This window comes from Camelus ferus, chromosome 14 (assembly GCF_009834535.1).
Source record: "Camelus ferus isolate YT-003-E chromosome 14, BCGSAC_Cfer_1.0, whole genome shotgun sequence".
Lineage (NCBI taxonomy): Eukaryota > Metazoa > Chordata > Mammalia > Artiodactyla > Camelidae > Camelus > Camelus ferus.
The window spans coordinates 21,558,344-21,567,379 of NC_045709.1; the positions used below are offsets into that span (position 1 = coordinate 21,558,344).

General features: G+C 48.5%; 1 protein-coding gene across 2 annotated transcripts in view; it reads right to left on the minus strand.

The window, feature by feature from the left end:
* The window catches only part of LOC102506353 (phospholipid-transporting ATPase IB), a 416,600-nt gene that overhangs the window by 67,432 nt on the left and 340,132 nt on the right, over positions 1 to 9,036 (minus strand). The window lies entirely within an intron of this gene.

Genomic DNA, 9,036 nt, shown 5'->3' on the forward strand with positions numbered 1-9,036 from the left:
GATCGAACAATATGTTCTCCTTGATACCTGCTTATTCTGTTGGGAGCAAAGTCGTTCAGCCCGGGGCAATTCCAAGCCAGATTGGGGACTCCTGGGACACAGCAGCCAGAAACAGTGAGATTCTGAGCAGCCAGGCAGGATGGAAGGCGGGGACCGGTGTGTTTCAGAGGCAGAATCCCCAAGCTCAGTGATGACTAGACTGGAGAGGGGAGGACTGTGGCTCCTGGCTGTGTGAGCTGGTAGACGGCGGAGCCCTGCACAGAGGCAGGAACACAGACGGGAGGATGGGGTTGGTGTTTGGGGAAAGGTGAGGACCCTCTCCCACATGCTGGGCTCAGGGTGCACGTGTGTCTCCCAAGCTGGGAAGCCGGGAAGGCGCTGGGTCACCGCGTCCGGCACTTAGAGGAGATCTAACCTTTGGGAGATCCAGCTCAGACCTCATCAGCACGTAAGAAGCCACAGCATCTGGGAGAGCAGATGAGACCTGGCAGGGAGAATGAGGCAGGGGCAGACCTTGGGGGCATCGCCTGTAAGTGATGGAGGAGGCGGGAGAGGGGCCCAGATGGAGCGTGAGAAGGGCTGGCTGGAGGATGGGAGGCCGCAGGGTAAGATGGCTTTAAAGATGCTAAAGAAGGAGTGAGCTTAAAAAACCCCAACAAACCACTGTACTTCAATTAAAAAATGTTAAAAAAATTTTAACAATAAAATTCAAAATACAGTTAAAAGGTCACAATCAAGGAAATAGTCATAATGATAACCAAGTAAAGTTCTATATTTAAAAATTAATCCTTGGTCGATTAAAACATAAGTGCGAATAATCAGCATACAGCATCGAGCCTTCGAAATAGTAGATATGCAATAAATGCTTGCTGACATGCATTCTAGGGAATCAATCACATAACTGTGGCCAAGGCTCCAAGCTCTCGAGCTATGTCTACTGTCAAAGCAGCAGGCGGGGGAGCCAGAGTTCCTGGGGGGTGGAAGCCAGTCTCATGGGAATGACCACCCTTTATGGACATAAGTGCCAGTAACACTCTCAAGAAACGAACTAGGTTTCCTCCACGTTACTAAAATCGGTGTGTGCGTGTGTGTGCACGCGCATACAGCATTCATCAGGTATTACTTTTAAAATACCTAGAAAGAACTGGAAGTCATGCTGTGTGCACAGTCTCACATCCTACAGTTAGTTCCCTCTTGAAAAGTACTCACAACCCCCATTTCCCCCTTAACTCAAGGATCACATGTAGGAATCAAGGGAAAGAGAAGGACGAGGCATCTGCTGCGATGCTGAACGCCTTGGCCAAGACCTTCCTTGTGTTTTTCCCAAGATGAACGTGTGCAGTTTTTCCCTCCTCCTAAATCTTGACCTTGATTATGAGCTCCCCTGAACACTTCCAGTAAAACAAAAAACAGTGTATAATCTTGGAGCAGAATATATTAAAAACTTGGGCGGCATCGTATCTGGAAACGTACACATTCCTTTCAACGTGAATTTCACTTACTTTGAAGGCAGCATTTAACTCAGGTTAAAAAAGCAAGTTCCTTGTCTTGGGTGGCACCATCCTCCAACTCACTGACTTATAAAGTCCCAAGTGACACGTGCTCGTACTTAATTTTAGGATCATATGTATGAACAGCCTTAAAAACAGCATTTTAAACTTCTTTTTCTTACTCTTTAACCTCCACTCCAGCACCAATCCCCAGGTTAGCAATCTGCTTTCTTTAGTAATTTTTTAATGAAGAATACATAGGAAATTAATTTAAAGTAATCACAGGAATAAATAGGGTCACCCCCTAACGAATGTCATGATGCAAGTGAGGTCCAAAATGAAGCGAAACGTCCAGGGACGGACGGGCACCAAGTACCAACCATAACACGGGCAATCACGCTGCCCTTGGTGTCACTGCACCCATGTCTGTGCGCACTGACTCGTGCATTCACAAACTAGAGCAAATCTTCCATAAACCAAGCCACTGTGACATTCACCACGTACACATCTGCTCCTTCCCGCCAGGGTGACAGTGGGTCCTCTTTCTGGGTTTCGCTTTGGTGCTGCAGGTAACAGACACCATTTCACACCGTGGAATGGTCCACACCACATCGGTCCCTCTCTTGTTCTCAACCGTGGGTCTGACTCTGTGCCACAAGATCGTCTCCACCAGCAGGTAACCTCACGCCTGGAGTATCACGTAGTCAGACACTTACAGAGTCCAGTCGGTACATCTAACATTTTGGCTTCCTCATTTCTGTTACAAAAGTCCCTCCCTCCTATTTTCGTAACCGAGTTCTCCCCAAGAAAACCTCCCGTCTGTCACTCACGCGCCCCCAGCATCTCGGAGTGTTTTCCGTTCATCAGAGGCTCTGGGAAGCCTCCCCCACAGGCCGCTCCAGTGCCTTCTCATGCCGACAACGCTCTTTATCTGGCAGCCAGTTCGCATCCATTTATGTGGTTTGGCCAGATTTTCACTTCATAAAAGTTGAATTCACTGAATCTAAAAACATATGTCCCTCTACAGATAATTACTCTCTTCAAACATCCGCCTTCCCTTGTTTTTTTCCCATCCTTCTCCGTGGCCAGCCATCTCTTGGGGCCTCTGATACTCAAAGCATAAAAACTATTTTCAGACATTTAAGAAATTTTAGAATTAAATAAGGCATCTTGTTCTGTTCCAGACCAGGACTACGATACGTCAATTAACCCTTCAGCATCGTGTGTCCCATTCTGAAGAATGAGCTTCTGTACTTAACTGGGGTGGGGAAGACTTCTTTCTTTAAATACCTACCAGTACAGGAGAGCCATGCTATTCCTAAACTTCACCAAGACAGAATCTTCTACTAAGTGATCCTTCAACACTAATTAGTGGTCGTTCCTGAAGTTACAGTTACTTGTGTGTATTCTAATTGGCCCGGCCACCCACTGATGATGTAATAGTAACGCAGCATACTGACCTTGGGTAGCTGGTCCTAACCAGTCAGACCCACGAATGAACCAGCCTTGCATCTCAACAGCTGTGTGAGGACAGCAAGTTACTTATTCCCTCTCTTTCTCAAGTTCTTTATGAAGTGCAGACAATATGAAAAAGAATATAAAAAAGAATATATACATGTGTATAACTGAATCACTGTGCTGTGCACCTGAAACTAACACAACACTGTAAGTCAACTCCACGTGAATAAAAAAACCTGGTGTTGATATAATGTCACTATGCTGAACATGTGGGCTCAGCTTTGATGAACTGTGTCCAGATCAACGTCCAGGACAGAGAAGACCCTGCGCTGGCCAGGAGGGCACTAGGACGATGATCTTCTCAAAGACATGGAAACTCTGTCCACACGGAGAGGCTGCTCCTGGGTGTGGGTGGCTGGACTCTCATTGTTTTGAGTTGAGCACCGTCTGTTCATGCGCTAAAGGGTCAGAATGAACGTGAGACTCGAGGACTTAGACCGAGAAAGAGACTCATGGGAAGGATGCAGGTGCCGGAGAAACCAGGAAACGGGCCCCGGACACTGCCTAGGACCCGGCAAGGGCTCAATACACCATCTCTGAGTCCACGCCTGACGTGAGCCAATAAAAGATGTATAGAGAAAAAGAAATTAATTCAAGTAAACTAGAAATAAGAGGAGGCAAACAGAAAAAGCAAGAGCAAATTAATTCACGAATGAGGACAATGACGGCCCTACCATACCCTGTTCAGGGTTAAGGGTTAAAACCACCTCTGGAACTGGTACAACCACCAGCTGAGAATGACCCATGTGGGCTTCCAGGCTGGGTGCGCTGCCCCCATACCGCCCACAACCGTCCCGTGTCCAGGCTTCCATTTCCTCATGGGAATAAAGGACAGAGGTGTTCTCGAAAATTTCCTCCGATGTGGCTCAGCCACATGCTTCAAACAGTACATCCCATGATGCACTTTTTAAAAAAAACTGAAGCATGGGGGGTGGGTATAGCTCAGTGGTAAAGTGGGTGCTGAGCATGCATGAGGTCCCGGGTCAGTCCCCAGCACCTCCATTTAAAAAATAATCAATAAATAAACCTCGTTACCTCCTACCCCTGGCAAAAAATTAAATTAAATTTTAAACATTTAAAAAATTATTTAAAAATTGAAGTATAGTTGATTTACAGTGCGTGTCAGTTTCAGGTGTACAGCAAGGTGATTCAGGCACATACATACATTCTTTTTCAGATCCTTTCCATCATAAGGTATTGGAGATACTGAATACACTTCCCCGTGCTCTGCAGTAGGTCCTAGTCATTGACCTATCTTATCCGTGATGCATTTTAAGCAGAACCCTGTGTCTGACTGACCCAGTCTACAGGGTTCTCAGCGGGCAAGCGACCTCAGGAGAGCACGGGCGAGGCTGATTCACAAGCCAGGGCTGGTCTCTGAAGGCCAGGCCAGTGCTGCCGGGGGCAGCCTTTCTCCTCCAGGGGGGAGCAGCCAAGTGAGGCCCGCAGCCCCCACCTGCTGCGCTCTGCCTCCAGCCTGCCCTCTCTGGAAGGGCTGCTCCCCTGGCCTGGGAGCCTGGCTGTAGCCGGGGAAGGAGCCAGTTCAAAGGCCTAGTTAGGATGAGTTATGTGAAAATTGCCCACATCATTTTTCCCCCCTTTCTCTCACATTGTTTGCCTTTATTAAAGTCTCCATTTCCCTTCCTGTATTTCCATCTGACTCACAGTTGGTGGAAAATGTTTTCAAAACCCAGCCCAGGGCTGATAAATAGCATGGGCTTAATGTTACTCAAGGAACAGAGTCGGGACTGAACTGAAGCTTGGGTTTAAGCAAATAATTCCCCCACATCTACGACTCTGTAAAGAAAAATTCCGTGGACGTGTTCCATGTTTTTGTTTCAACATTATGATAATGGACGCAAAGCGCGGGTAGAGAAGACAGAATCCTCGTCCTGGGAGGAAACTTGAGAGCTCGCCTCAATTTACTATGTATTTCTGAAACCCTACTTGGCGCTGGGCACCGTGGTTGCAAAAGCAAGGAGGACGCGGTCCCTGAAGACACACGTCAGGGAGACAGACCCAGCCCGCCTCTGCGCTCGGTCTGCCTGGAAGAGGCGACAGCTGGAGACTCAGGGCCGCGCGGTCAGCATTTCTGTTTAGTGGGAACACGGGCGCTGAAGGGACGACCAGAAGGAGAGAGACGAAATCCGCGAAGGACTGGACTGAACTCGGAGGAACACGCCTCTTTTTTTTCCTCCTTTTTTTAGTACTTGTCAGTATTTCTTCACTTTCATCCTGGGCTTTCCCAAAATACATCCACTTACTAAACGTCGACGTTCCTCAAGTCTATCTTTCTCTGTGTTCTCCTCTGTTCTCTTTGTATGAGGCCACATGCTTCCACGACTATAACTATTGCCAAACCAGGTTTCCAGCCGTACCCTTTCCTTTCCTCGTCTGTTCAGTGGGCTTGCTGGCCACGTGCATGCAGGTGCCCCAGACCAAGCTCAGCTAAACCTGGGCTGACTGCTTTCGTAAGGAGCACCACCTTCGCAGGCCGAACAGGAAAGAAGGGCCAGCAAGGAAGATAGAAAGAGATGCGGGGCAGAATCAGGCAAGAGAAAGACTCTGGGTGCCAACAGAAGAGCCCTGAAGCCGCGACTGCACAAACACCAAGCCAGGTGCTGGCTGGAGCGCCTCCTGGGCCGGCGCTGTGATGCCCAGTCTGTGTGTCAGCTTGGTGAGGCGTCATCTGAGCCCCTCTGGTTCCAGTTCCACATTTTACAGCTGAGGGAACAGATCCCGGGGCCTGGCTAAACAGTCAGCCCGAGGGCTCAGAACTGCTGAAAAGCGAAGCCGGACGAGAACTCAGGCTTCGGAGGTGCCCTGGAACGCTTTCTGCTGAAGAATCCACGCTCTGTGATTAGAACCCAGGTAGGTTTCAGACAAAGCCCAGAAGGACCTGGTAACCCACATTCATGCCCTAAGTCACTTCAAGAAACTTGGGTTTTTCTTGGGCGGTCATTTTTTAAAATATTTACCCATATTAACCTCAGAGAACTTCATTCTTCAAGACAACTTTCTCACCAGATCAAAAATCCAAACAAACACAAAACAGACTGCTGATTGAGACATTTGAAGCCTGAAAAGTTCTTCACACCTGCGACACAGTGAATAAACAGTGCCTTCTCCTTGTGGCAGAGAGATAGCTACCTTGAGAAATAACAATTGATGTCTTGCTTAAATGTTCACCATCCCCTGATAGAAACTTGTTAGAAATAAGTAAATCCTAGTTTTATGAAAAGCAAATCATTTCCTGGTTAAAAAGATCAGAATGTGGCTTAATGAGTGACATTTTTTCTCATCTGCTGTTTTAAAAGATGGAAATAAGCAATTCGTATTTTATTTTTCAACATCTTTGAATCATATTTTCCATTAAACTCTAGTGATAAGCTGACAGTGAGGCACCCTGGGAAGGTGCAGGCTTTCAGAGTCAAACAGCAGTCAGTGCAGAAAGCACCTCCCATCATTTCCTGGCTCTGAAATCTCGGGGTGATTAGTGTAACAGGTGGCATATCTGTGCCACTATTTACCAGGTGCTGCGTTGAATAAAATAAAAAATTAAAGATGAGCTTGGTAGGGTGGGTATAGTTCAGTGGTAGAGCGCATGCTTAGCATGCATGAGGCCCTGGGTTCAATCCCCAGTACCTCCACACACACAAAAAATAATTTTTTTTAAAGAAAGATGAGCTTATTTCATTTAACTCTGCAACTGCTCTATGAAATAGGCATTAAAAAAATCACTTTACCCCTTTTTCAAGGCAGAAACTTACACGTAGGCATTTTAGTAACTTGCTTAAGATCATACAGGCTGAATGTAGCCAAGGTGGGAGGGGGACCCGGTTCTGTCTGATCTGAAGGGCCACACCTTACCCAATGCACTGCAGTGGTTTTGTGGTATCATCAACATCTCCCACCTGGAGTGGAGTGTTAGCATCACTGAATAAAGGCTGCATGTGAACCGTGACAGCTAAACACCAGGTAGCACCTGACTGCTATTATGATGCGGGAGGAATCCTAGCCTTGACTAGAATGAGAAAGTAGCTGACAAGTGGGAATTTACCATGGCACAGCAGACAGTCAATTTTGCAAAACAAATTCTCCAGAACCTTGATCCTCTCTGCGGTGATTTGTGATAAGGAGTGAGGTGACACGAGATCTGGGGACTCACGTAACCTAACATCTGAAATAAAAATGTCCCTTTTTTAAAAGCGGGGAGCTGAGGGGTAGGCTGGAAATGAGCCTTGTGTTTTCCTGCGTAGAAGCCACTGCTCTGGAATGTCCCTACCTGTGAAGCTGCCTTTGACCTAAACCCTATCGCTGCCGAGCTCCTGACTCCTTTCAAACCCCCAAACGCAGTCCTGCGCCTCCGTTACGATTCTAAGGGTAGATCCGAGTGGCTTCCCACGCGTTTCCTCCCAGTTAAGCCCCAGAGTCCTCTCGCTCGGACTCCCACTGGGCCGCCTTGGGACATCAGAAGGCTGGCTGAGAAAATCTCTTTTTAGTCCCCGCAAATCACCCCGGGTCCTGCGACTCTGACCAGGCCTGTGCCATTAGCTATTCCAGAACAAGTGCTGGCTGTTGAGGGTCAATTACTCCATTGACCAGGTATTACAATAATTCCTGGTAATTAAAAGAGGTACTTGTGTGAATCTGGGTGCCGACTGAAAGAAACATTAGTCCTTTTGTCAACTTGGCAAGTCTATTGTTCAGAGCCAGGCCCAACCAATTAACATCTTTTGCCAATCCCTGTCAGCTGGGGCTGGAAACCCGGAGAGAGAGAAAGGGGGTCGCTCAGATGCTAATTTAGATACAATTGTGTCAGGGCGATTTGGAGGGAGCTGGCTCTAAAGAAGCCACCAGGGTTTAATGAGGCAAACAGCCTGGGCCCCTGTGACCCTGCAGGGGGAATTTCAAAAAGGCCTTTCTGTGTTCCTTTGCCAAACAGACAAGAGGCATCTCAAGCAGCCCTTCCTTAAAAAAAAATTAAGAGAGGGATAATCATCCGCTTAATCTGCTCATTAAACAGATCTCTCAGGCGGACTTAACATGAATTAGCACTTCTCTAAAAAGGTAAAATGTGACATACAGCAGACAGTTCAGATAATTTGAAAGGTCACACTTCTTTGTCAGGAGCTCAGCTGTGGTTAATGGATTAATACTCGACGATCGTGAGCAAAGACCACCACCTCCCTCTAGCCCTGGGAGCAGAACAGGGTACCTTTTCCTGACTGGGAAACGGAAGCAAAGGCGCTTTCTCCAGGTCCCAGGACTGCGGGAGCACCAGCGAAACAGAGAAGATGCCCTTCGTTCTGCGATTTTCAAATATGAGAATCAAGAGAGAGGGAAAAACCCACAACAGAATCCGCTGGCTGCCTGACCGCTTCCCTCCTGACTCGGCTGGGCTCCCGCATGCGGCCCCGCACGTCAGCCAGACAGCCGTCCTGTGGGGCGCCGGGGGCCGCGTCTGGGCGCCCCAGCCTGCACGCCAGGGCTCCCGGGGCTGAGGCTCCAGGGAGGTGTGCGACAGCCAAGCCTCCTGGGAAACAGTGGGGTCTCACCCACGCCCACACACACAGCTCTCACCAACCCCCCACCGGCCGTCTCTCCTCGCGTCCACCCAAGCATCCGCAGATGCGTGGTCGCGGCCGCCGTCACGCAGAGATGGTATCACAAGGAGGCGTGAAGCCCTACGTGCTCCTCTAACGAGCTGACCTAGACCTTCACGTAGGATGCTCTTCCCCGTGGAAGTATTACCTCACTTGAGAACAGCAAAATGGCCAGTCCTGGACTACCTTGGGAAGAAAGAGTTACTCAAAAAGCATTTTCTATCCTAAGAGAAAGAGGGAGGGAGGCATGTTCCAAAATAAACAAACACCCAGACAGAAACGTGACCCGCCACGTTCACAGCAGCGTCACCCACAGCCGGAAGGCGGGAACGACAAACGCCTGACAATGGATGGATGATGAACAAGACGCGGGACATGCCCACGGGGATCAGGACACGCTGCCCCCAAATGCGGCACCTTGG